A 27,222-nucleotide genomic window follows, 5' to 3' on the forward strand; every position below is an offset into this window, starting at 1 on the left:
TAGCAATGAAGGTAGCAAAACATGGTAGTGTTTTAGGTATAGTCTGAAAGAAAGCAAATATAATTTTTTGATTTATTTGATGTGGGGTAAGAGAGAAAGAGGACATTTAAAAATGACTTCAAAGTTTCTGTCTTGACGATTGGAAAGATGCCATTGCTACTTACTGAAATGAGAATGACTTTGAAAGAAATGAGTCATAGGATCAGGAATTTTATTTTGTACATGATAGATTTGAAGTGTGTATTGGCCATCTAACTCAAGATGTGAAGTAGGTAGTTCTGTATATAAGTCTGGAGTCTAAGGGAGCTATCTAGACTGGTGATACAGATTTAAGAATAATCATAGATGGTATTTTAAAAAATTTTTTTTCACCTAACTCCAATATAATCCTCTAAGGTCTTGTTTCTCTTGGCTCTCCTTTATTTCTTTCTCTTTTAAAATGATGCCGTATTTTATTTTGAGATTTTTAGTCATTTTCAGTTGGATGCTCGGTATTCTGAATTTAAAAAAAAAACACATTTCAGAGGCTGCAGATGATGTTGTATTCCTCCAGAGGGGATTCACTCATCCTTGCCTGGGCCAATAGCCTGGTAACTGAACAGGTTGAATTGAGGCCCTCGTAAGGCTCAGTCTCTCTCTAGCTCACCCCTGATCCTCCCCCGGCAGGTCCCAAACTCTAATCTTTATCTTGTGAGTCTGTTGTGCTGTTTTTCAGAGGCTTTCTGCCTAACTTTTGGATCTCTTGCCCCATTCAGACAATTTAAAAAATATCTTGAAGAGATAACCAGCCACGTACATGACTTCCCCCAAAACTCTGCCAAACCTCTGCTAGTTTCCCTTTCCTCTAGAAACTCCCCCCCCCACACCCCGTAGATACAAAGGCTTCATTCTAAGCCTCCTTTTTGCTCAAAAGTGATAAATGGGCCACAGTAAGTGGCTAAGGAAGTCAGCTCACTTTTAGGAAGTTCTAACCTTTTCTAAGTTTTTAGCACCTTCAGTTCTTGTTGCCTCAGCATTTGTCAGGCTCTCTGCTGCCTCCCAACAGATACTTTCTGAATTTCCTTTCTTTTTTCTTTTTTTGGCTTTCATAGCAGTTTTTGGTGGAATGCTGGTTTTTACTTACCCATGTCATGCCATCCAGAAGAGTTGAGATAATATTTAAAGTCAGGAGATTGGTTGAGATATTAAAGGGAATGAAATAGAGAAGAGGAGTGACTACTGCAGTCTGGAGCATTCCAAAAGTCAGATACCAATAAATAGAAGGAAATAAGTCATATTCTATATGACACTGAATCGTATTTTTAAAAATTGTACTTTTAATTGTCCATTTTGCTATATTTTTAGTATTGATGCTTTTTCTTTCCAATTAGCTGATTAACAGTTGACCATGAGACTCTAGTTTGCACATGTTCTTTTGGTATTTTTCAAATAATTTTTCTTTTATTCACAGATGACATTACACTTGTCTCTTATTATAATAAAATGTATTCAGTGATTAAAGACGTTAAACTTGCCTCTTATTAGATACATTAAGTTATATTAAGATACATTAGCAGAAAAAGTTATAACTTTTGTATATCAAGTCAATACAACAAGATCTCATTGGAAACATTTAACAACCTCATAGGTTCCCAGAGCCCTACTGAATTCTATCATAAATGTGCCTTCTTATAGCCTATGTGTTGCATATTGAGATCAGAGTCTTGAAATAAAATACTTCCTTTTTAAAAATATATATATATATAATTCAGTAATTTTGTTTTCGTGTAGAAAATTTTATGCAGAGTATATTTTATATTTTGAAATACTAACTCCCGGACCTAAAAACAATCCATTTCTTCCCTGTGTAGAGCTGTCAGAAAGAAGGAGAGATGCAGTAAACTGCATGTCACTATCAGCCACTGATAGCCAGTGATTTGTTCCAAGTCCAAAGGCTAAACCAAACCTCACGCTGCTGTATGTCAGATACAATTGGTCCACAGTCAAAGTTTTAAAGCTCAGACAGGGCACACTTTATCCTTCAGGCTGCTACTTAAGATAGCCACGACCCTGAGGAGAACCAGTCAACAAAACAGACAGACAAGAGGATGTGATTTGTATGCAATCCGGAGCCAGCTCTCGTCACCCCTGACCCACAGGTCAGGCTGCAAATGACAGCTGGGTGCATGCACCTGATCAGACAGAATATTCTCATTATAAAGCCGGGGAAGAGGGGGCAACTCTTCTGTGTTTACCCACAGATCAGATGCAATCTACCTAGGAAATGAGAAAAAAAAAAAGAACTGATTTAGCTCAACAAGATGTGACCAAAATGGAAATACTTTATAAAATTTTAAATCAATTGTTTATACCAGTAAACGTGGGTGAACATAAGATGATTATACAAAGGAAAGTTTATCAAAGGGAAGAAACATTTGTTTAATCACACATGGGCCATCCAAAGAACGCGAACCTGGAATGAGTAACTCTTATTGAACAGCAATAGAAAAACTTTATCAAAAAAACTTGGTCATGATCCTTTGTTATAGAATAGATTTTGGTGAAGCATAAGTCTGAAATGGTAGTGCAAGCCTACAAATGCAGTTTCTTTTAAATTATTGGAGGTGGTGAAAGCTTTCATATTTGTAAAAGAAATCTGGATTTCCAAAATAATCTGTATTGAAATGAAAATTGCTGTGGAGGAGGTAGACCAAATCACTATGTGGTAATTCTTAAGAAAAAGGAATAGAACACTGTCCTGGCTTATTGGAAGTAGCTTTGCCTGAGGCCAGTAGAATAGAGGAGATGACCTCTGGAAGTCCCTGTGAGAGCTCTGATTCTGAACAGTAGTACTTGGAATACAATAGAGATTCATCATAAAACTGTTCTGACATACCATGGGTGAAATTTCACTGTCCAAACTGTAATAATCACACACACACAAACCCATCATTACACAGTTGGTCTATAGAGTGGGTATTAATCTTGTTTCTGAAATACATCAGTAGTTAAGGAACATATGTGTATGTGTGTATATATGCATATATGCAATCATCAACAGTGTCTTTATATCTACAAGAATATTGAGATGATGAATAAAATCAGGCAGATAGGATTCCTCAGGGAGCTTCAATGTCATTTTAGTCAACAATGTCCTGTTTATGTTTCTCTAGCAACATGGGTTGGAAGAGTTTAGTAATTCTACTTGCTATTAATAAGCATTATCTTCCTCTTAGACTGCAAGTTCACAATTTCACAGACAATGTCTTATTTATCTTTGTGTCCTCAACTCACAGAGCAAGGCCTGTTGACTCTGAGAAAGACCTAGGCGTGAAAGTATGCAAGTGATCAACCAATAAAATCTACCAGTAAAATAAGGCAGGTAGAATGAATTTTCCTTTACTGTTTAGTTCAGCCTCTTAGGATGTCTTTTTCTGCTAGGCCCTAACATTCATGTGTATAGTGTTTTTTAAGACATCAGGCTGCATGCAGAAAGTTCATGGAGGTAAGCGAAAGGACATTGAAGGGGCAGGAGATATGCTCGTCCTCTGACTGAATGAGTTACTTCAACTTTTAGAATCACATTTAAACGTTTTGAAACAGAAGCATAGTTCGGCTGATCTCGTAGGATTATAATATATTTTAAATAAGGATGTATGTGAAATTATTTGAAAAATATAAAATGTTATTAAATGTGTTATTCTTTTCTCCCTTTGGAGAGATCCCAACGTGAAGGTCTTACAGGCACATAAGAAAATGTCATATAGTAACATAGAGCTGTTTGGTCATAAATAAGTTCTGCTATTACATTCTGCACGTAGGTTGTCTCATGATGTGATGTTCAATAACAAGAAATAGAATAAAATAAAGAATCTGGTATCCTTTGGAATAGGGTTGCCAAATGTAGCAGATAAAAATACAGATACAGTTAAACTTCAATTTCAGATAAACAATGATTTTCTTTTTTCTTAAGGGTAAGGGTGTCCTATGTACCATTCCAATTTAACTGGAATGTGTTTTACCTGGCAAGCCTACACTGGCACCAGTAAACAATCTAACGCCTTGACTAATTGTAACTCAGCTTTCTTCTAAAATTGTCCTCTTGATTCCCTTATTAAGTGAATATTATAATTTATGTTTATTTTAATTGTCTGATGGTATAGGTATCTTTTATAATAAACAACCTCAAAACATTTGGGGGAAATTGAAAACACATGACTAAGAGATGAAAAGAAATGACAGTGTTCTATTTGTGTCTGAAAATTCCTTCCTTCCATCAATTGTTTATTTGATGAGTATCCCTAGGGCACAATAGATAACAGGCATTGTGGTGGGCATTAGCTCGCCCTCAGAAACACAGTCGGCATTTCATACTGTCTTTTATATCACTAGAGTTGGAAGTCCGCAAACTGTATGTTCCCAGTTCCTTTCACTTAGCTTGCTATTAGATTTTGGCCAGTGTCTTGTACTTCTTCACTGAAGGCGAGGGGAAGGAAAAAGCTGTTCTTTCTTTCCATCAGTTTTCATCAGCAGCAGTGGCTGGTGACTGAGGGGTGATTGCAAATGGTTACGGGCTTCAGCAGCAACAGTACTAAATTCAGCAGCTTCCATGAGAGTTCAGATTCTTGGTTTCTTACCTTGTGGCAGCAATGTGATTCCAGCAGTAGCAGTGGCAAAGACCGGGCCTCCAGATAATTCAGCAGTGAGTGTGGACTCCTGGCTGTCATCCTAGAGACGGTAGCGGCTTCCTAATCTTTAGGTAAAAACCGTCTTTTGCCTTGTACCTCCTCTAGTTCCCTCTCATATTCTTGTTCTTCCAGTTCTTCCAATTAGTCTGTAATTCACTCCCTGTGTTAAAATCCTGGTATTTGAAGTACCTAAAGTGGCTTCTTGTTTCTTGGCTACACATTGACTGATACAAGAATTCATTGGTGGAAACTTTTGAGAATCCCTGTTCTACATCATTGCCAGCTTAGTTGATCTTTGGAATTGTGTGATTCAAGAATAATGAAAGATTGGAAAAACATGGCTCTTTTTAACTATAGAGACCTTTTAGCATGGGGATTTTAGGGAGGAGTCTACAATTACTGATAGGCTAAATGGAAATCAGATCCACATCAAAGGAGCCTCCACTTACATGACAAGCAGGGAAGTAAAACATTTATGGTCAAATTTTGAATCCTTACCCATGCATGAATAATAGCTTGGTCAGACTTTCAGTAACAGTAATGCATGTAATGCATGAGAGGAAAAAAAAGACCTGTAGATATTATTAATATAAAATAAGAATATTTTCTCTGAGATCCTATTAAGAGGGAAACTTACTGGCAGATAATCTGTATTTTATGTAATTGTTTTGTTGAATTGTTTGTCTGGTTTACTTCTCTGCTCCTAAATGGATCAAGGTCTTAAGAAATAGAGTTTTCAAAATACCTCGTAATTTAATCTGTCATAGTATTTTATTATCCTATAATCAAGACATAATATCTGATCTCTAATTAAATTTTCTCTTTTGAAATTTCAGTCTATTTGCTCTTTATCTTTTCTTTACTTGAAAGTAAGTATGCATCTGGATCTTTCCTTAACACTCTGCATATTCCTGAAGATAATTAGTCATTAACCCTCTTCCCCAGTTTTCTTCTTTTTTTCAGGTGAAGACATCTCAATTCCATTGGCCTTTTGGCATGGTTGTTTTCTTCAAGTTACATAGTTCTTTGCACTGAGTATAATTGGTGTAAGCTTGTCCATCTTTTAACTTCCTCAATTAGAGCTAAGGTTTCTTTAATCCTGTTTAAAAGTGTCACCCAAGAATTTATTTAAAGGAAGAATATTTGTTTTGCTTTCGCAAGAATGCAAAAATTTGTGTGGAGAGTGTCTGACCAAAACATGGATAGAGCTAGAAATTAGGCAGAACTACTGGTCTGATTTTATAAAATTCTTTTTTAGTTAATAGTATCATGGGGCAGATGTTCTAAAGTTATCTTAGTTCAAACAGCATATTTTCTCTTTTAAAGGAAGCATTTCAAACTAAGTCTGTAACACCAAACAAGTTAAGTGTATTCAATAAGAAACCTTTGTAAAAAGTCTGACTTGAGGTAAAGCCTGAACTGAAACAAATGCTAAAGAATTGATTGCTAGTTTTGTCATTTTCTCCTTAAATCACTATAAATTTGAAACATTTAAAACTGTAAGAACCAGCAAATCAGCCCCCAAAGGAAACTTAATATTGATTCTTGTATCTGATTGTACTGTAGTTCCTGGCTCAGAGTCATGCACATAGTAGGTACTTAATGCAGAGTACAGAATTAATTATTAAATAATGGCAATAATCATGCATTTAAAAGTAGTAGTTTATTTAAAGATAATAACAATAATGAATTAGAGACCTGTTAGACAAATTTAAAATGCTTTATAAAGAAGATCTGTGGGGAGAACAGCCCATTATTCTCCCCTGAACACTGTGACAAAGTGTTCATCAGTGCTCTGTATTGTAACAAAATCTCAATATATAATGTTATGCAGCTTGTTCCATGAAAAATTACTAGAAGAATCTGTGGATCTTGTTTATTTTAAAGATTAATATATTACACTATTTCAAACATGTATACTAAACATTGAACGAAATATTATTTTCAACATAAACTAGTTAAAAAACAAAAATAAAAAAATGAATTCACCCATGCGTAGAAATAGATTCTTAAATACTTAAGCCAATGGGTTTTTCTTTAAATACCTTTAGTTAATAAATTGTAATATTTATCCATTGTGAAGAAGATAATGTATTTGATTTGCAAAGTATATTTAGATTATTGAATTATAAAGTTTGTAATGTTTATATAGTAAGGACTTTAATGTGATTTTTCTAGTGCCTGTTGAGCTATCAGTATTAATACATTTAGATCAATATTAGGAAGCTTTTTATATTGCATAGTAACTTTTATCCTGTTGACCTGATACAGTTTACTTAATCTTCTGAGCTTACTAATTAAGAGTCATTGAATAATAATCTGGTAGAACATCGTTTTAAAAATTGTAATATTGGACTGAAAGCAAAGGATGGAAATTAGAAATCATGGAAGTTAAAGTACTCAAAATTTTGAACTGGGGTTTCCTTCTTCTATGCTCGCTCCCTCCCTCCCTTCCTCCCTCCCTCCCTCCCTCCCTCCCTCCCTCCATCCCTCCTTCCCTCCTTCCCTCTTTCTGTGTTTATTAAGCCCATCAATCAGGGAGTTTTAATATTATAAATTCAACACTATTCACTTACACTGAGTGGAAAATAATATACACCAATAATAATGAGCGGGGATGGGAACTTAAGCTTTGGACTGAGATCTGCATCATTGCTCTACTCTTTGCTGGCTGTGGGACCTGAACACATTACTGAACCTGTAAGTCTCAGTTTTCTCATCTGCAAAAACACAGAAATGAGTACCATCTCACTTTTTATGGTAAGAATGAGATAATGTGTATGAAATTCTTCACATGATACTAGGCACAAAGTTTCCGATATTTGTGATTACTTTATTGTGCTTCGAATACTGTAGATGAGTAAAATAAAATGGTGTCTCTCCTTTGGCTTTTCTCTTATTAGAAGGAGATTGTTGAATGATCTTGAAATTTCCTTCCAGCTGCAAAAATCTGTGGATTTACAATCTTTTCCTTCTTAAGAATGCTCATATCATGGGGTGGTATCTGAATGGTACCCTTAGTTGACGAACTTACGGGTGAACGTGTGAAATGAGAAATACATGAGTTAAAGACGGATCAGGTGACCGAGGTTTCAGACCCTTTCACAACCCAGAGTGCAATAACAAGTCTGTAATTTTAAACTACTAAAAGTAGTTTTGCAATTTGAATTAATATAAAGATTTTGGAGTATTCCGAAAATCCAGAAAACAAATTAAAAACAGCAGCAGCAGCGACAGCAAACTTAACCAGGAATATTGTGAAAAATGATTCAAGTGAGATGTTTTTAGTGGTGCACTGAGTGACAATAACTAGAATTTAAAAACACAATTAACATTTGTTGAATTCCTACTGTATGTACAACCTTACATCTTCAAGAACTTAAAGGATGAAAAAAGGACGTGATGTGATTGGGATACTAGTACGTAGAAGGCCCTTCCAGCTCCTCCAGTCTATCTGCAGAACTGTGTTTCCCTAATGGACTTATCATCAAGGGTTCCCACACATCTTGTAGAAGAGGGTCTAGGCCTGATTGTTTCTTTGCACTGCTCATGTCTAGCCTAATTTCCTGGATATGCAGGAACTCCAGTAATATTTGTTGATAGAACAACAACAACAAAAAGGTGAGTAAAATTTTGTCTGGAACATTCCAATGGTTTTTAGGTTAAATTTCAAGAAGTCACCATTTTCAATCACATTCTCACAATATGAAAATGAATGAAAGGGATTTTCTTTTTAAGACTACAAAGTCTTTGTTTGAAAGGTGACATGAAAACTTTCAACAAGAGGGTCTCTTCCCACCCCCCAGAAATTAAAATTGAAAAAACCAACCAAACAAAAAAACCCCCCAAACCATGGAGTCTCTAGTTTCTGCTATAAATTAATATTGTACTGACCAATTTGAATTTTCAAACTCTGTAGGTTGAATAAATATTTTTGAAAAAAAGTCAAAATTTATTTAAATCATAATGTTAAAGATTAATTTTTGATTGTTATAAAAGAATATCCTTTGCTTTTTACCAGTCACGTCTTAAAAATTCATAGATGAAGCTATCATGATCACTCATGTGAGTCTCAACATAGTTTTTTCTTTCTTTGATGATCCATTGTGATAACTGAACAGTAGCTCCCAAATCAGAGAGCCTTTCTTTAAATGCCACCCTTCTCTCCCTCCTTGTCACCACATAACAAAACTACCTAGCATCAAATCAACTTTTGGGAAGACACTGAAAACCCCCTAAATTTCTACCCAAAATATGAAGAGTGAGAATCAAGAATTAAGACAAATAAAAGTAAGATTAGAGTTACTTTCTGAGACACTGACAGGTAAAGATGGTTTTTAGTCTTTGTTAAGATGTGCGTGCTTTTGAGTTTAGGGTTTCCTCACTTCCTTTCACTTATCCAAAATGAATGAATACATATGTAAATAAAACAACTACAAGAATTCTTATGTAAATAAAAAATATAGCATTCAGAGAAAGAAAAGAGCAGTGATAAAGGAAAGCCAGTGCTGTGAGGCTTTGTGCACAGAGGAGGGAAGGATTTCTTTGTGCCACAACAAAACGTAACCCTGCCCTTGAAAAGAAGGAGACAGAAGGCTAGTTTTTGCTAAAAGCCAGGCTGTATGTAACTGACCCAGCAGAGGAAATGCTGGTTCTATCTCTAGGGCTTCTCAACTGTACAATATGAATCCTATGTGTATATACTGTTTTTAATAAAACAAAAAGGAAACCAATACTAATCAGAATTGTATTGAAGCTATTATTGTTTAAAGAGAAAGAAAAAACAAGCAAACAAATTAAGCCTTGAATAACTTTTTGGGTTTTTGTTCTAATGCTGCTGGTTGTTAACCAGAAGACAATGTACCTCCTCTCTCCTATCCTCTCAGATTCGTGTCCTAAACATACAATACCAATTTCCCCATGGAGATGGGCATTTTAAGTGTGAACAAAACCGGTACCACTTGAACAAAATATCAATCATCTTTTTAGGTTGGCAGCCTTTCGCTAAAATGTTTTAGTGGATGTTACTTTACTTTCTGACAATTCACATCCTGGCATAGCTATACTCAGTTACATAAAGGAGACAAAGTTCTGGGAAATAGACACAAACAATTAAGTCAATAATCTGCAATTATAGATATTGATGCTTTTTAGGTTCTGAGCAGTAAAGATAGCTAATCACCATCTTGTATGCTTTTATAAAAAAAATCTCAGATAGAATAAAAATTGCAAAGGTATTGCTTCCTTCTCATGCTACTGACCTGGCATTTGCTACACAGCTATTGTTAGGTTTAAGATAAGTGAATGAGACGTTTCTTTCATAGACTTAATGTTAGACCCTTAATTGAAAACACAAGTCAAATGTTTTACATTAATTTTGCTTCTTCTCTCTAGTAATACAGTATTAGATTTTTATGACCTGAAAGTTAAGCATATTTGCATAAATATTATAGACTTGGACAAAAAGGAACTATAGACATAAATCCCTATGATAATTATTTTATACATCACTTGTCTGCAATGAAATGGTACTAATTTTTTGGTCACAGTTTGGAACACAAAAATACAAACCTGTTTTTACATGGATTTAGATTTAGAAAAAAAATTTCAACATGCCATTCACACACAACATGAAACATCTTTCATTTGTCACACACATTGATTAAAATAGTAAGGAAAACTTCAATAGTTTAAAAAAGCCATTTTAAAAAGGTAAAAAAAACAATCAAGGTAAAACATATTCTCACAAAGGGAAAAATACACACACATATGCACACATGTACATATAAGACTCAACTACCACTCAACACACAAAAATAAGCAGGAACTCAAAGACGCTATGAAGAGTAGCTTTTATCACAAAGGTAATTGTTACTAGTGCTTTCTGGGGTGGGGGAAAAATCCTACAGTAACGTTTAGTAGGAATCTTACTGAACCTTATAACAACTTAAATGTCTTCTCACTATAACTCAGTTAATAGAAAAGGCGTCTTGTTTTCTAAATATCACACCTGCAGTCGTTCACCCTTGGCAATCATTCAATTCATTGGTAAACACAACCCACATACATCAGAAGTTTCCACATTTTCCAGCTCTTTTTAACACCAAGTCCCTCCCCTCTCCCCAGGCTCCTTGCAGCTATCTAGGGAATCTTTCACTTTTTGTCCTTTCCCGACCCTTCTGGACCACATTTTCTCTTCTTATTCAGGCCATCTGCTCTCCAGGAAGGTAAAACTTCTGTCAGGAAAACAATCAGCATCCCTAGCTATTAGTAGCTTTTGTGAACTACCCTTTCAGCCTCTACCTATGAAGACATATCGTGTACAAATCACAAGTCAAATTATGATAGTAGTTTAAAAATAGTTTGTAATTGATACATTTCTGGCCACAGCCTCCCCCTTTATCCCGCTAGTGGTACAATCTCCTTGCTCTTGACAGAAGTCTTTCTAAAGATCTGCTCAAGCCTCACTAAGCAGCTGTGAGTTAGGTCATTTTCCCAGGAGTTTTACATGTGGAAAACTGGGCATTAGTAAGGCCTCAAAAAGGACACCATCTGGCCCTAGTGAAAAAAAGGATCATGACACTTCCTGTGGTACCAACAGACCCTGATGAACCAGAAAGGAATTCAGCCCTGGACTGTGATCCAATAGAGACCGGCCCCACAATCACCTCCGTGACAGCCAACTCCATTCATCTTAGCAGTTATCTCATAGCACAATGGACTTTTGTGCCATGCTGTTTACTGAAGGCGGAGTACAATCCATTTTGATTTTTGTGTTTAGTCTCAGTGCCTGTCCTCTTTCTCGGAACACATACCACATCAGGAGAGAGTGAGCTGCACAATGAACAGTTCTTTCAGTTCCCATTCAAACTTCTCAATTTCCCTCCCACTGTACATGGGACGTAAGAATAAAATGCCAGACTCTTTAGAGGCTTCAAAAAAGACCTTTCCCTGACATGAAGAGCTGTCCCTCCCAGTTGCAATAAAAATGATTTTAAACTATTCAGATCAACAGTGTTTGTTTTTTTTTTTCCTTTTTGTAGGAAAAAATTGAAATTTAAACGTAAGCAAATCTCGTATGAACACTTACTAGAAGTGTTCTGGTTCTGTTGACCAGCTACATTGGGGTTAGAATTTGAAAGATCCCATTAAAAACTACAGCAACAACCTCAACAACAAACCCAGTTTTCTTTTTCAAAAAGAAAAGTGTCTGACCAAAGCAATAGGAGAGCGAATGCTCATGGCACCTTTCATTGTCTTTTGGTTTATTACAGTCTACGAAGTCTTCTAATGTTTCCTACTTTAGCATGTGGAAATGGGGAAAGTCTGATTAACAACAAATCCTTCATTCTTAATTGTTCTCTTTGGCTGAGAACAGCCAAAGATGTTATATTGTATTATAAAAACAGACAACAAAGAAGCCACTTAATTCATTATCAGCAGCTATATATATATATATATATATATATATATATATATATATATATATATATATATGTATATGTATGTATGTGTGTATATATATATATATATATATGTACATATATCTATATACACAAATACATTTTAGGTTTAAAAAGCACACAAACATATATATATATATGCATATATATATATGCATATATATATATGTTTGTGTGCTTTTTAAACCTAAAATATATTTGCAGGAGATGATTGGAAACCTCCAAACCGGCATCCCAGAAATGATCCTTTGCCAGTCAGGATAAACAGGAGTTTCCATTGGAGGGCTTTTCTGCTATCTCACAGCAAAATGCAGAGGAATTGCATGTGATGGGAAGGTGCTTTCTTAAATCTGAGAGCTCCCATCTCAATTCCAATTAGATTCTTCTTCATTATCCACCTTCTAACTTAAAAAAAAGAAAAGAATTCTTGTAGCTCTAAGATGTTAAACCTCATTTTGTCTGCCACTGGGGTCTTCATCTGTACACAGACTTGTATCCTCCCCAACTGTTGAACCCTTCAATAAAAAAGTCATATTGTCACACAAAGGGACCTTGTCGTTAGAGAAAATGATTAAGGCCCATCATTTTCTTTATTCTCAGAATTTAGCTTGGGAAGGGGTGTAGAGAGGCTGCCCTTATTCCAAACCAATCTTCTGCTGCCTAGATTTTGAAGAACTTAAAAGCCAACACAGAATGAGTAGAATTTAATGAAGGAAAACATTTCTCTGACTCTGATTCCCTGATGGAAATGATGGGGCTCTATCGTGGGAAGACATAGCTGCAACTCGTTTATTAACATGTGTGTCCAACCCTAATTATAAGCCTTCTCCTTTAATGTAGAATGGTCACCACTGGTGTTATTCATAAAATGTCCACTGAGACAAATTCAAAACCACAACCTTTATCTATAGCCATCAGTGAAATTTCTCTGGATTCTGTAACCCCTGGTAGCATATTATGAGTATAAAGCCCAAGTTTTTGTATATAATTCTCCCCATGTACTGTTGAAAATGTCTGTAAGTAATGGCTCGATTGGGAACATAACAGAGAGATTAAGGAAGAGAGAGTTTCTATTTTGAAAGATGTAAAAACAGGGTATGAAACAGCCAGCATCCCATTGCTGAAATGTTTGCACAATATGCACAGTTATTTATCCTGTTATGAGTTCTAGTCATTAGTAGGATGCTTCTAATGGCTTAAGTTAGAGAACTACCAAAGAAACTTTGAGGTCCAGGAGTTAGGGCCACAAAGCCCAGTGCCTACAGTGAGTGGGGGACACTGAGCTGGAAGCATCGTCCCGGGAGGGCATGGGATGCAGATGTTGGAAAACTACCTCTGAGGGAGCAGAGACAATTCCCTAAAACAAGGAGGAGGGGAGGAAAAAGGAGGAAAAGGAGAAGGGACCCCAGCGGGAGGAAGTAGGCCAAGTATCCTCAGTCTGCTGAACAGAATAGCCACTTCGCCACCAGAAAAGGGGGTGAAATATCCAGGCTATCAGGGACATAAATGTTCATTAATTTGGGACACATTCGTTTCTTAAAGATAGCTAATATTCCCTGTAAGAATAATGAAGGACTTTTTTTTTTTTTAAGCAAAAGAACAATCAAAAACCTGGTAGATCATAAAATAATTAATTTTACCTATTATCCCTTCTGACACTCTTCTTAGCATTGATTTTTGCAGCATTAAAATATTTGCCTAGTATTAAATGATTTTAAAGGATTAAAATGTTAATTAAAAATATAAGTGCTGTCTCAGTTGCTGGGAAGACCTGCGTGAGCATTGTTTTAAACTCTCCTCTCCTCCACTCTGCAAAAGGCTCTGTTTTCCGGCAACAGTTCCCTAGGAAGAAAACGACAGAACCAGAAACAATTTGCTCCTTTAAGGATTTGAGAATGCGTATGTTGAAATCTCACAAAAGCGGTGTTATGTCCTTGAACATTCTAAAGATCATTGTTAATAGGATCAATTTTGGTGTGTTATTCAACTGGATCCTTCGTAGCCTGTAAGAACCACATTTTAGTAGAGGGACATGATGGCGATGGGGGTGGGGGCGGAGGGTAAAGGAAGGCCCAGCAAATTCTATGTGATCAGTTCAGCTGCAATAATCTCTTTTCTCCTTCTTGACGAAGCCACACATGAGAGCACTCTGGTGTCTTTCATCATTATTTGTCACCCTTTTGTGCGGAGCAACTTATATCCACAGCCATTCCAGCAATTAAAATGAAAAAGAACCAAACAGTATTCTTATTGAATAGGGAGGCCAGTGCCACCAAGTGCCATCCTACCTATTGAATGTCGGGTATCTAATGCCATTAGAGCTCTGTAAGTGTTCTGTGGAAAAAAAAAATACAACAAATAAATTGTTACATGCAGAATGCAGAGAATGATTTAAAAAGATAAAATCTTTTAATGCCTTGGCAGTAGCTAGATGGCCTGTTAACAGGCTCTCTCGACTTGATAATGTGAAGGAGAACTAACCAACTGACAGGGATTTAGTCTCACATGGAATGGCTGAGAACTTCAAATTTGGTAGACAAGTAGTTATACAGTGAAGTAAATTCAACAGGAGTTAGTCATCTTGTTTCTGTTGAAATGCTTTCGGCAAATAACAATGAGCATTTTGATTATTTAAATACTTTTCCAAAACTATAATGTGTCACCACATTTCTGGGAAAGGTATGTTTTAATTTCTTTTTCCCAAAATGGGCAAACTGAAAGAAAGTGAAGGTAGGTAAACCAACTTTTCCAAGAACACAGACAGAATCAGGATTGAGGAATAATGACATTGGTGATAATTTCAGATCACACACATACCCCAAAAAATAAACACTCAGTGAGTACCTTTCCTTATGCTACAAACCACCCATTTTTATATGATTTCCATGGGAAAATTTTAGGGTCATTACAATACCATCAATTTTGGATCAATGTATTTGTTCTTCCATTTAGAGGGAACCTTTGGAAAATATTAACAAAGTTCTCTGAAATACAACGAATATATTATTCCAGGCGTTACAATATCAACCAACTATAGAACCTTGTCCTGTCATATAATTTAGTTGGGAAAAAAAAAAGAAAAGATTTACGCCTAAAATGGTAATTGGCGTAAATCTAAGGTAATGTGCTGAGGCATCACAATTGAGCAGAAGGATAAAGAATCTGAGTAGAGGATAAAGAACTTGAATAGAGGATAAAGAACCTTCTAGAGAATGTCCTGAGATCTGAAGGAAAAGGAGGGCCTGCTTGAGGAAAGGAGCAAAAGCATGTTTGAAAATGGCAAAGACAATTAAAATGTAGTAGGCACTTTATGTACACACACCCAAGGGCACTAGGATATCTAGAAAGTGCTTCATACTCTTCCTACAGTTTCAGTGCTGAGGAACCCTGTTTGTCTGATGCAGAAGGGTTGGAGCCAGAATTCCCAAACAGTGGATTGCACTTTTGCTTTTTTGCCCGGGCAGTGTAGCCACTGAAGTGTTATCAGCGGTCATGGGCTGGGTTTGGTTGCCTTTGACATGATAGGAAAAAGTGGTCAAGTGACTGAAGGTAGAAGTGGGGCATGTCATGTAGTTCAGCTCAGAGGTGAAAATTGCTTATCATCCCAACACGTGAGAGAAATGGCAGGAAGACCTGATCCCCAACAATGACCGTCAGGACCACACAACCCTGGGAGTGGGTCTACACCTGGGGACTGGCCACGTTGTGATCCAGAAACGCACTTCTGTGTAACACTCTTAGGATGCATTATGACTGAAGAAAACAGCAGAGAAAGGATCTTGAAAAAACAGCAGAGAAAGAGATTTGACGACAATCTCTTTACAACTCTCTTGGGAATGGGAAATTCTAGAACTGGAAGAGTAAACTCTTACATTTAACATTCTCCCCTATAATCTCATAAAGAAAGCTGTGTGGAGAGTCATTGTGGCTTTTACAGATCTCTTTGAAATAAATACATAATATTTTACAAATGACAAAAAATTCAGGTAAAGCCCCATTGAGGTTTCCCCAAATGTCTCTGTTTCTAACAATAATAACAGCAAAAAAGAATTTTAATAAATAGCCAGCCTGGGTTGGTCCAGGTGGTTCTGCTGCTGAACAATGATTGAGTTTGTTTCAAGTGACCATATTTCCTTGGTGCAATTTTTGGCAAAATATGTGACTTTGATTTTATCAGTAGGGAGTGGCTGGCAATTTTGGCTTTAAATTTCGTAAACTTTCGTGAATGCCTAATTGTTTGCTACGATGTCAGCTGCAAGATTAGTGAGGCTGGAAAAAAAAAGCGTGCATTCACATTGGCCCTATGTCTATTTTCAGTGTGAAAGGAACTGGCTGGAGAGTGTTGCAAACACTTGAAGCTATGCATTCTGCATTACAATGAAGTGCTGCTGTATTACACAATACCGCTTTTTTTTTTTTAAAGGGCATCATATCCACACTCTTTGAATGCAAAGCAAGAGCAACAGATGATAAATACTAGCATGTGCTAAACACCAGCACAATTACATTAAAATGGACTCCTTCCAGACTGAATCCTCTCCAATTTCTACTTGGTAAATAATTCGCTTGAAAACTATACAAGGACTCTTTAAAATACTGTAAGGAAGCTGTCAGAATTCAAAAACAAAAGCAAAAACAACTTTTTATCTCAAGAACATAGTGTCTGGCAATCTCAGAAATGTCCAGGGTGTATAGGTCTGGTGATATTTAAGACTGCGTCACTTGACTAAGTTGTCCACCTATCTGTGAGAAAGAAAAATGTCGCAAAATACATTCACTGTTGGAATTCCTTTTCTGGTTCTGCTAATTATTGTAAATACAGACTCTTTAGTTTTGTTGTACTACAGAGACTCCTAAAAATGATGCGGTTACCTCCTCTCTCAATAATTCTCTTTTATCAAAGACTCATAAATGTCTTTTTTTTTAAACAACAAATAAATGAAATTTAGAAAAAGCTCTTAGCATTTTAGGGACAAATAATACATCTATGATGCAGTTTTAAATTTCTGATCATATTTAATACTAAATGAAGGGAACAAAGTTAGAACTTAAACTCAGGTCTTTGGACAACTTCAAATTAACCAAAAACATATGTCTGCTATCTGACATATGGTAGAAAAGGGGCATAGCGCTATTGAAATTTACATAGAGCCAATGTCAATATTCATGGAATAAGAACTATAGTTTTCCATGGTATCTTTTCTCCCTTCAATTTAAAATGCCTTTTCTTCTGATCTTCCATAGCACTCTGGTCTATGAGACATTTGATAATTATTACACTTTGCTGTGTTAGCTACTTTAGTTTGGTTGTTATTGTTAGGGTGGAGTCTGTCTGTTTTTGTTTTTTTTTTAACCTGGCACAGAGCCCGACACATAGTAGGTGCTCAACAAATGTTTGTAGGGCGAAGGAATGAGAGCAGGAAGAATATGTGCACACATTTGTTGTCCTAGATTAAGCTGCCAACTCCTGAAGGGCACAGAAGACATACTTTGCTTGTGTTGCTATGACAGGTTCTGTGGGATAGTGACAGGGAACATTTGATGGTGATGATAGAGAGAAGAGAGTGAGAGAAGGGATGAAACCAAGGAGGGAAAAAGAGAAAGGAGGGAGCAAAATAAACAGAAAGGAAAGTTTAGAGCAGAAAACCAACTCCATTGCAGCCTCTCCCCTCAAATGACCTCAAACTGCTCCCTTGTTTTAGCCAAAGGGAAGACAGAAATTCAGAAAGCAGAAAAGTATAAATTACAGCTGTAATTGTGAGCAGCATTTCAAATTTACCAAATGATTTGCTGAAACAGTAAATACAAAATTTTTCTAAAGTGTTACATAGTTAGTGAATTTAGACTCTTATCTTGTATTATAAAGTTGTTGAGAAATTGGAGTTTAGTGGCAATATGGAGAATTGCAGAAAAATAATCCCTAAAACTTGAGAAATTATAATTATTTTTTTCTAATGAATACACTTAACAGACTACAGACTCTCAAATGTGATACATTTGGCAAAGAATAGGCCCCGTCATAAAATCTGAAACAAGTCTGTGACATTATTAATCTGCTACCCAGGCAACACTTTTGGGGCCTTAATGAATAGCCTCTAATTGGCTGAGATTGGCCCACATACCCAGGAGCTATTCACCAAATATGCTGTTTTTCAAGACTTCACATCTTTCCTACATCTGCAATATAGGAAGGTCATCCTGCTCATATTATAGTATATTTTCACCAAATGTCATCATGACTCGTATGAATAATTTGCTCCATTAAGATATTAAAAATATATTTCCCAAATAAATATATGTAATAAAAATATATAACCCCAAAATATAAATGAAAATAATTTCTAAATTAAAAATAACTGATACTAAGGAACCTCTGTATTCAAAATATAGATTACTGATTCTTAGAGCCTATGTAACATTGCTACTCAGAAAAAAAATAATACTTCCATTTTTAGTGTTAGAAAACCAAGATGCGAGAAGATTCTATCTTTATGTGTTTAATAATTGACCAAAGGGTCATGGAGGGGATCCTTTGATCCATCTACCAGTGATATTAGAAGCACCCCAAGGGCAAGGACTTTGGCTTCCCCACTTCCCTCTCTCAGGATCTTGCATTGCAATGTTGAGTGCATTTCTAAGGACTCACCCCAGGGTGAGCTGGGTAAAGAAATGGGGTGCAGCAGAGGAGCAGATAGGGGAGGATGCCCTGACTTCCAGCCTCACCCCCATTCTTCAGAACTCCACTAGGCAAGCTCTCATTAGCTCAGCAATTCCTCTTCTCCTCTCTTCTTCAACACCTCAAAGGCTTTTTAGAATAACAGAGTTATTATTTGTTTATTGCCTTTCACATGCATTTATATAAAGTGTTTGAATGTACTTAAAAAATAATCTGAGAGGAATATAAGCACATTTGTGATAACATGTGCAAGAATATAAGCAGGGACCTTTGGGAAATGGTGGTTATAATGACCCTACATCATAACCACCTGTCCATTACCCTCCACGGGAAATAAAATTAATTCATTGACTTGGCCATAGTGCTTTTCCCATGACCATTGCCCTCTCCTGTGTGAGGACTTTCTCTACCTCAGCATCCAGGCTTTATTGTCCACCCAGAACCCCAACCTGGGGGTCCTGTTGAAGGACAAAGATGATGCTATGGGCAGAAACAGAGACCTCCGTGAGCAAGTAGCATATGCGGCACACAGGGAAAAATCAAAAGGATAAAGGAAAGGAAGGTAGGACAAAGAGAGAGCTGAGTGAGTGATGGTAGGAGATGAAAGTATTACAATTAAGGATGGGTCATACGGCAAGCTGCTGTTGTAAAAGATTTTGCATATAGATGAGTCACATATGATCATCCTGGCCATCCAAAGGGGTTTGCTGGAGTAGGGCAAAGAGGCATTAATACATGAATAAAGGAAAAGTTGGATAAATGAAGATTCCATTCGACTTGATTACAATGAACTATTCAGTAAACTTAGACTCAGGTGATGCAGTGCCTACTGAAAGTAGTTTTAATTCTCCTGAAGACCTTGGTAGCCGAATTCTTATTCTTGAAGTATCATTGTGACTAAGTCTCAGACCTCTAGAAGGTATAATTTTGTAACTATAGAATGCCCTGTCCCATGGCAGAAAATTTAGAAAGCACTTCCTTCATTTTTTGCAAAATCGTGAGTGTTCGTAGTTCATCTAGGAAGGACATGAACAAACTCGACTTTTGTGCCTATGTGTGAGTGCGAAGGGTGGGGAAATGGGATGGGCAGCAGGGATAGATTGTGGTGCGGAAGAGGGGGAAGCCTCACAGAGTAATTTGCAGAGATCAGAAGTCCACAGAGAAAGAGACTCTTTTAGGAAGTGGTGTCATTACTTCACTTCCTGACAAGATGGCAAAGGTGCTTAGCAGCTGTGCACCTGGCAGCCTACTACAGGCTTGTCTGTTATTTTTCTTGCTCTTTAAAATGTCACATCACTTACACTATTTTTTAATTCTTTGTCAGTGGACAGATAATTGGCAGACAAAACCAAGAACAGAAATTTTCTGAGAACATTCTGGTTATGATTTACAAGCTTCTGATTTTTTCTTGTCATGGCAAAAGGTACCTGAGAGCAGGAGCTGGGAAATGCTTAACTGGTATCAAAATTCCTTTCTTTGTATTGAAAACTGCAGCTTTCAATCATACCCAAGACTACTCAGGACCAAAATTGGCATAAAATTTGAGGTTGTTTCCCTCTAAATATGATTTTTGGGATGTTACCTCTAGAGCAATAAAAATTCACAAATTCTAAATCAGCTAAACTCTCCTGATTGGGGACTTTATTACAGACCCACAATATATAAGGCAACTATTTTCTTTTTAAATCATATTTATTATGTTATTTTATAATGAAAAGTAACATAATGATTATCGTATGTCAAATAGTATATATATATATATATATATATATATATATATATATATATATATATATATATATATATATATATATATAAAATGAAAAAGCTACCACCTTCTGCCCCATTGCCATTTCAATGAAAACAGTCTTATAAATGCTTGGTGTGCTTCTTTGCAGATCTTTCTCCATGCTCATACCAGCATGTACAAACACATGTACTCATATATATTTTTGCTTTCTGCAAATGATACCACGTTGTACCAATTTCTCTGAAACATGGTTTTATTTTAACCTAATAGTAACACTATCACAAATACCTCCTTTTGTTAGGTATACCCAAATCACTGTTTTTATAGCAGATGAATAATAATATTCCACAGTGAGGAATCTATCCAATCTTTCCTTAGTTGTGGGCATTTAAGCTCATACCGTTTTTTTCCTGAGTGCTGTGGTATACCTCTCTGCTGCTATTTGTTACTTCTTCATGTTAGAAGACATAGCTGAAGTCAGGCAAGCCTCAGTAGTTGCTCCTCTAGGTGTATTTGGGGTGGGAACTTGGTTTTCAATTTCCTATGTAAAAAGATGTGCATGGCCCTTCATAAATAGAAGCGCAAACATAAAATATATGGTTTGCATTATTGAAATAGAATTTTCAGTGACTCAGGAAACCAGTGTACAAACATTAATAGGTAAGCATGATTCTATATTTTTATGGTGCCTTCATCCAACAGAAACCACTGTAAAGTGTGTTCCCAGCACAAGTGTTGCTCCTTCTGGGAGAATACTCTACTCCTCCCACTACCATCAACACAACCCCTGCCTCATCTGAACGACCCATTCTCACCCTGCAGATTTCAGAGGCCACCCTGTTCCTCAGTATGAAAACAGCATCACCTGGTAAAAACAGTTCTTTTTAACAGTTATCCTACTTGCTGTGCATTGGAAATGAGGCCACTTGTACATTAAAAAGAGTGGAGAAGGAAAGAATTAAAAAACAAGTCTTCCAAAACTCAAAGTAGAACATGCATATACACTGGCTGAAGAACACTAAATATTCTGAATTCTAAATAGAGGCAAAGAATGAACTGAGACATGGTAATTCACACCCACAAAGGACTCTCCTTTACAAAAACACTTCAGTTCCGAGAGCAATCTACTCACAGTAAATGGCCCAGAGGAAGGCTTCATGGCGTTGGTGGGTATGGTCCCAGGAGGAACTACAGACTAACCTGCTCTATATCTCAGCATCCACAAGCAACCATGCATGTTTAAAATGAGCAAACAATAACACTGACTCATCATTCCCTTGTCATAGCCAATAATTCTCGTAAATAGAAAGCTGTGGAAGTACATGTGGAATATAATTGATTTAGAACAAAAGAGATTTAGGGCAAAGTGAGGTACATCTTTATTCTTCATTATGAACCTGATAGTATCAGGTGAGATTTCTCTGAAAAGGGGAAACTCCAAGTGTGGCAAATTACATAGAGTAATAAAATTAATAGTAGTCCATATTCAGTTAAATAGCCAATGCTGCTCAACTAGAATTTCATTTTTAAATTTAGGTTGGATTGATAATTTTGTTTTGGATTGATTTCCCCCTTATTTGTTTTGTTTTCCAATTTTTAGTAAATGGGAGTGGGTGGCAACTATTATACTCCCCCTTTCTGTACAATGATGAAGAAATGTGAGAATAAGGCTTATATTTGCTGGTGCAGCTGAGGCGAGGTGGGCCGTCCAAAAGTAGGTGAAGATACCTCGTATGGTTCTACATTCTGTAACTCTGCAGGGGCTGGGATGGAATAAGGAAGAGAAAAAGGGACAAAGGTCTACTCTGGAGCTCTTCAGTGTTCCCCATCCAGCCAGCTCTGCCGTTTCCCCCCCAAGTCCCCAGGCACTTAGGGCTGGACAATGGAGCAGGCATGTGTGTACAAAGGAGCAGAGAACTCCCACTTGCTGTTTTGCAGCCTTGATTTTAATTATAATCTTGCAAATGCTGTGTCTACTTCCAGCCTCTCTGACAGTGTTGAATCCAATGCACTGCTATTTCACTGCCCTTCATCCTGTCCCCAGGTCCTGCTGGGAAGGTAGCACATCCGGTATTTCTCCTACTTTCTCCCTGCCCCCATCCAGTGCAGGCACATGATAGATGTTCAATATATTCCTCATAAGCAGTTGAGTAGTTTATCCTCCTCCTTTCCTTTTGGCCTCTCTTCTTATTGGAAATACTGGTGTTTTTTTTGTGTGAGGTAAACGTGATGAAAGGAAGCATTTTTGCTAAATTGTTCAGACATTTTTGCCTGTACTGTCTATCTAGTTAATATTTCCTCTCCTCCATGGCTGTCTATGTCTATTTATATTTTTTGAATGTGCCTGGAGCACTCCTAAGGCCTTGGGTCTGCCTTCTGCATCCCCTCCTCTTATCCAGGTCAGTGGTGACCTACGGCTGGTCCATAGATTTGAGCAAGTCCTTGTTGAAATTTTCTGAAGAGAACTGAGACACACACACACACACACACACACACACACACACACACACACACACACACACCCAGGATGATTTATTTCTCATCTAAGCTAAATTTATCTAGTTTAAAGAACTATTTTTTATTTTGAGTTTTTTTTCTTCTTCTGTTTTTAGCGTTAAAATATATCTTTCTAAACAAAATGATGGCTATTTCAGTTACAATTATTTTGGGCTTTAATGGATTACTTGGAAAAATCAAGAGTTCTGTAAGTCTCCATTAAAAAAAAATTGTGCCATGAAATCTTAATGTCTGGAAATTACTTTTCTAAATGTCATATTTTACAGTATAACTCATGGTCCAGCTCCTTTGCAGGAGAGGTCAACTCTCAATAACCACTCTGTATTCTGAATCTCTCCTTTATTTTCCACCTGTGTTACTCACTCATTCAAAGCATGTACGAAGAACTTACCAGAAGGTAGGCACCAAGCTGAGCACTGTGGATACGGTAGTAAAGAGAATACGTGTGATTCGTTCCCTCGTAGAACTGAAAGTTTACTAGAGAAATGTAATTACAAACTGGGAAAAACTGTTTGAAGGGAAAAAAAAAAGCATGTTTCATGAAAGAATATAACAGGTAAGGCTGTTTTCATATTGAGGAACAGGGTCTCTGAAATCTGCAAGGTGGGAGCGTGGAAATGGGTCATTCAGATGAGGCATGGATGTGTTGATGGTGGTGGGAGAAATAGAAAATAGCCCAGAAGGAACCGCACTTGAGCTGGGAGCACAGTTGGTGAACATTAGGTTCAATAGAGAGAAATGGAGCTAAAGAGGTAGAAGGGGCTAGATATGCCTTATAAACCTTATAAGTCATTTTTAGGACTTGATATTTTATCTTAAGTTCAGTGGACAGCAGCCAATGAAGGGTTTAAGTAGGTAAGTGATGTGATGGTCCAATTTACATTTGAAAATTGAATGGAAATTTTGGAGGCAGGATGGAAAGTGGGGGTACTAGTGAGGTCCCTAAAAATATGTATGAAGGTTTTAGAAATAGAAAAAAGATAGATGGATTTTAAGGAAATGTCCATGGCATACCCTGTTTTCTTTTCCTTTTCTTTTCTTTTTTCTTTTTTGTTTTTGTTGGTATGTACGCTTAGTACATACCAAAGGGTTTAGTACAACCAAAGTGTTGTTTTTAATGTCATTATATTTCCAAAGAAGCTAAAATTTGAATTGCTTGTTTGTATTGGTTCTAGGTGCTAAGAATGTATCATTAGTTAAGACTTGCCTAGTACTTGTCCTTTGGAGATTATACTCCGGTGGAGAGATAGAGAAACAAAGAGGCTGTTCATTATCTAGTGATAAGAGCTATGATAAATATAAACACAGGCCATGGTGTAAGAAGAGACCAGTGACAATCTGCACAACTAATTAATTTAATGTTTGGGAGATAGAAAAGGCTTTGAAGTAATTCATGTCTGCATTGAGACTAAAGAAGAATTCTGAAATTAAATAAATTCATGCAATGGAATAAATTACATATATTTGAAAGAAACCCAAGCCATGAGTAGTCAATATGAAGGAAAAGATGACAGAGACCAGGTGTGCAATGGTTATGTTCCGGACGGAGAGAACTGCATGTACAAAAGCCTGGAGATGGCAGAGCTTGGTGTAGAATAGACATCTTTGATTATGACAATCTACTGCTTGTTGGTACTTCCCAAATCAATCCATTGAATTACACGATATGAAGATTTAGTGGTAAATGAAACATATACAACAGTTTAATTACATGAAGTGAGGGAAGGTTTATTAGTTGTCCAGAATGGTACATTATCATCAACATACTCCAGTAAATTACCTGTAATTGGCTTGCTGCTGAATCATGTAGGAACTGTTTTCTGGTTGGCACTCATAGAGTTGATGAATTGCTACTTGTAATACTTTTGATACTCTGCACTGACTTGGGTGCCATGTTTGAAACATTAGGTGCATTGCTTGTACTTTATGAATTGCAAAGTGTTAATTCTGCAACGGTGACAGGGAAAGGTAATTTACTAGGCTGGACTACCTCCGAAGTAGCCTACTTTGTTTTTCATGGACTTCCAAAGGAGTTTCTTTCAAAGAGGAAAAGCTGCAGCAAATGAATGAAAACTATGAGAAAGAGGCAAAGACATGAAGAACAGACAATGGGAATCCCAACTAAAAATTAAAGGCATTCAAAGGAAAAATAATAATTGGATTACCAAGCAGTTTTTATTATGGTAGATTTTTAATATGTTTTAATAGCTGGTAGAACAGATTAGACCACTCTCTTATTTTTCAAAATTTCCCTGGTTATTCTTTCATAAAACCACTATAATTCTTTTTTTTTTTAACAGCTTTATTGTTCACCATAAAATACAGCCATTTAAAGTGTACAATTTGTTGGGTTTTACTGTAATCACAGACTTATGCAACCATCAGCACAATCAATTTTAGAACATTTAATCACCTCAAAAAATAAACATTGTACCATTTACTTATCAACCCCAATCCTCTAGCCTGTCATCACTCCCCAATCCTGAGTAACCACTAATCCACTTTCTGCCTCTGTAGAAGCCAGTCACAATAAATTACATATTATATGATTCCACATGTGTGAAATATTCAGTATAGGCAAATCCATGAAAATTCTTAAAATTAGGTGCTTTTATTTTTGGGTAATGGCACTTAAAATATTTCTGGAGTTTCTTTTTTTATTTTCAAAACTGTTCTTCAGAAAAACCTATCAGATGTATACTTAGTACATAAAAGACATTTACTTGCACTCATAAAATGGACAGGCTTAATAGTCATTAAATATACATTATAAAATAGGTTAACCCTTTTGGTTATTTCTTCTACTGAAAAAAGTAAATATTTAAAAATAAGTTAAATGCACTGACATGGAAACATTCTCAATGCTTTTAGTTTTCACATATTTAAGACACAGGAAACACAGTTTTTACATAGAACGGGGACACAGATGAGATCAGGAATATACATTTAACTAAAAGAATCTGAGAAATATTTTGACAGAGGGTACACATGACCTGCAATTGTTCCACTTCACACTCTCGTTTTGTGGTAGGTAACTTCTATTAGCCAGAATAATGCAAGTTATGAACAGTTTCTTTGAAATTGAGCTCCATTTTTGGTGAGAAACAACGCCTTTTTCTCCATCTCCATGCAATTTATACACTCCAATCTTCAGGAAGAAGCCGATTTAAACCAGCAGTTTGGAGTTATAATAAACTTTACAGATATGTTCAGTGAATTGGAACCTCAAATTGATCCCTAACTATTTTCAGAGTAGATCACAGACTTTTTATCTCCTTTTTCTCAGTTAATGCAGCAACATAATTCATTAGATAGACTTCAGCTATTTGATTACTAGTGAAATGATGTTAGCCTTATTTTATCTGTCTACAGATAGACTTTTGTATTAATTATGACTAATACTTTAAAATTGTGGTTTACTCAAAAAGCTATGCAAAAAGAGCTTCCTTCTGATCTATCATCTTCCCAAATATCTTCTCCACAAGGTGAAGCCTTTTTTTCTCAGTATTCTAAGTCCTAGAGTGGAGGTTTGGCAGTAGCTTTGTCTCTGGGTCATCTTGTCTCTTTTAGGCATTGAAAAATAGCAGCTGCGGCAACCGATGAAAGGATGATATTTACTTGTGGACAGGATACTTACCCTTTCAGTGGCCCTTTCACCTGACATTTGCACCCACCAGGAGCAATCAGTGTGGGCAGTTTCATCTTCACATATAAAAAGCATGTGAGTGTGTGTGTGTGTGTGTGTGTGTGTGTGTTCATATGCCCACACGCAAAAGATTTATCAAATATCATGTTAACTCATTTCAAGGTTAAGGTATTGATTTAAACTGCATATGTATTTGGTGGAGAGTATCTCCCACAGGGTCAGATCACAATGGCTAAAGAAGCTTGTGTGTGTGTTTTTTTTTAAATTTGTTTGTTTTTTGCATAGTGTATTCATTCTTTTTAATTGGATCACTAGGGGGTTATTAACATTGCTCTCATTGAGGAAATGGAAACATGATAGCCTAAAAATGTCAAGATACTACTAAATTACCTAATGCACAGTAACATTTCTTTGTGTCTCTTCTTATTGGGCATGGGTGTTACACTTTCACGTGTATGTGTGTGTCTGCACCAGGAAAGGTTTCAAAACTTGCTAAACAGGAT

Source organism: Rhinolophus hipposideros (assembly GCF_964194185.1).
Source record: "Rhinolophus hipposideros genome assembly, chromosome: 3".
Lineage (NCBI taxonomy): Eukaryota > Metazoa > Chordata > Mammalia > Chiroptera > Rhinolophidae > Rhinolophus > Rhinolophus hipposideros.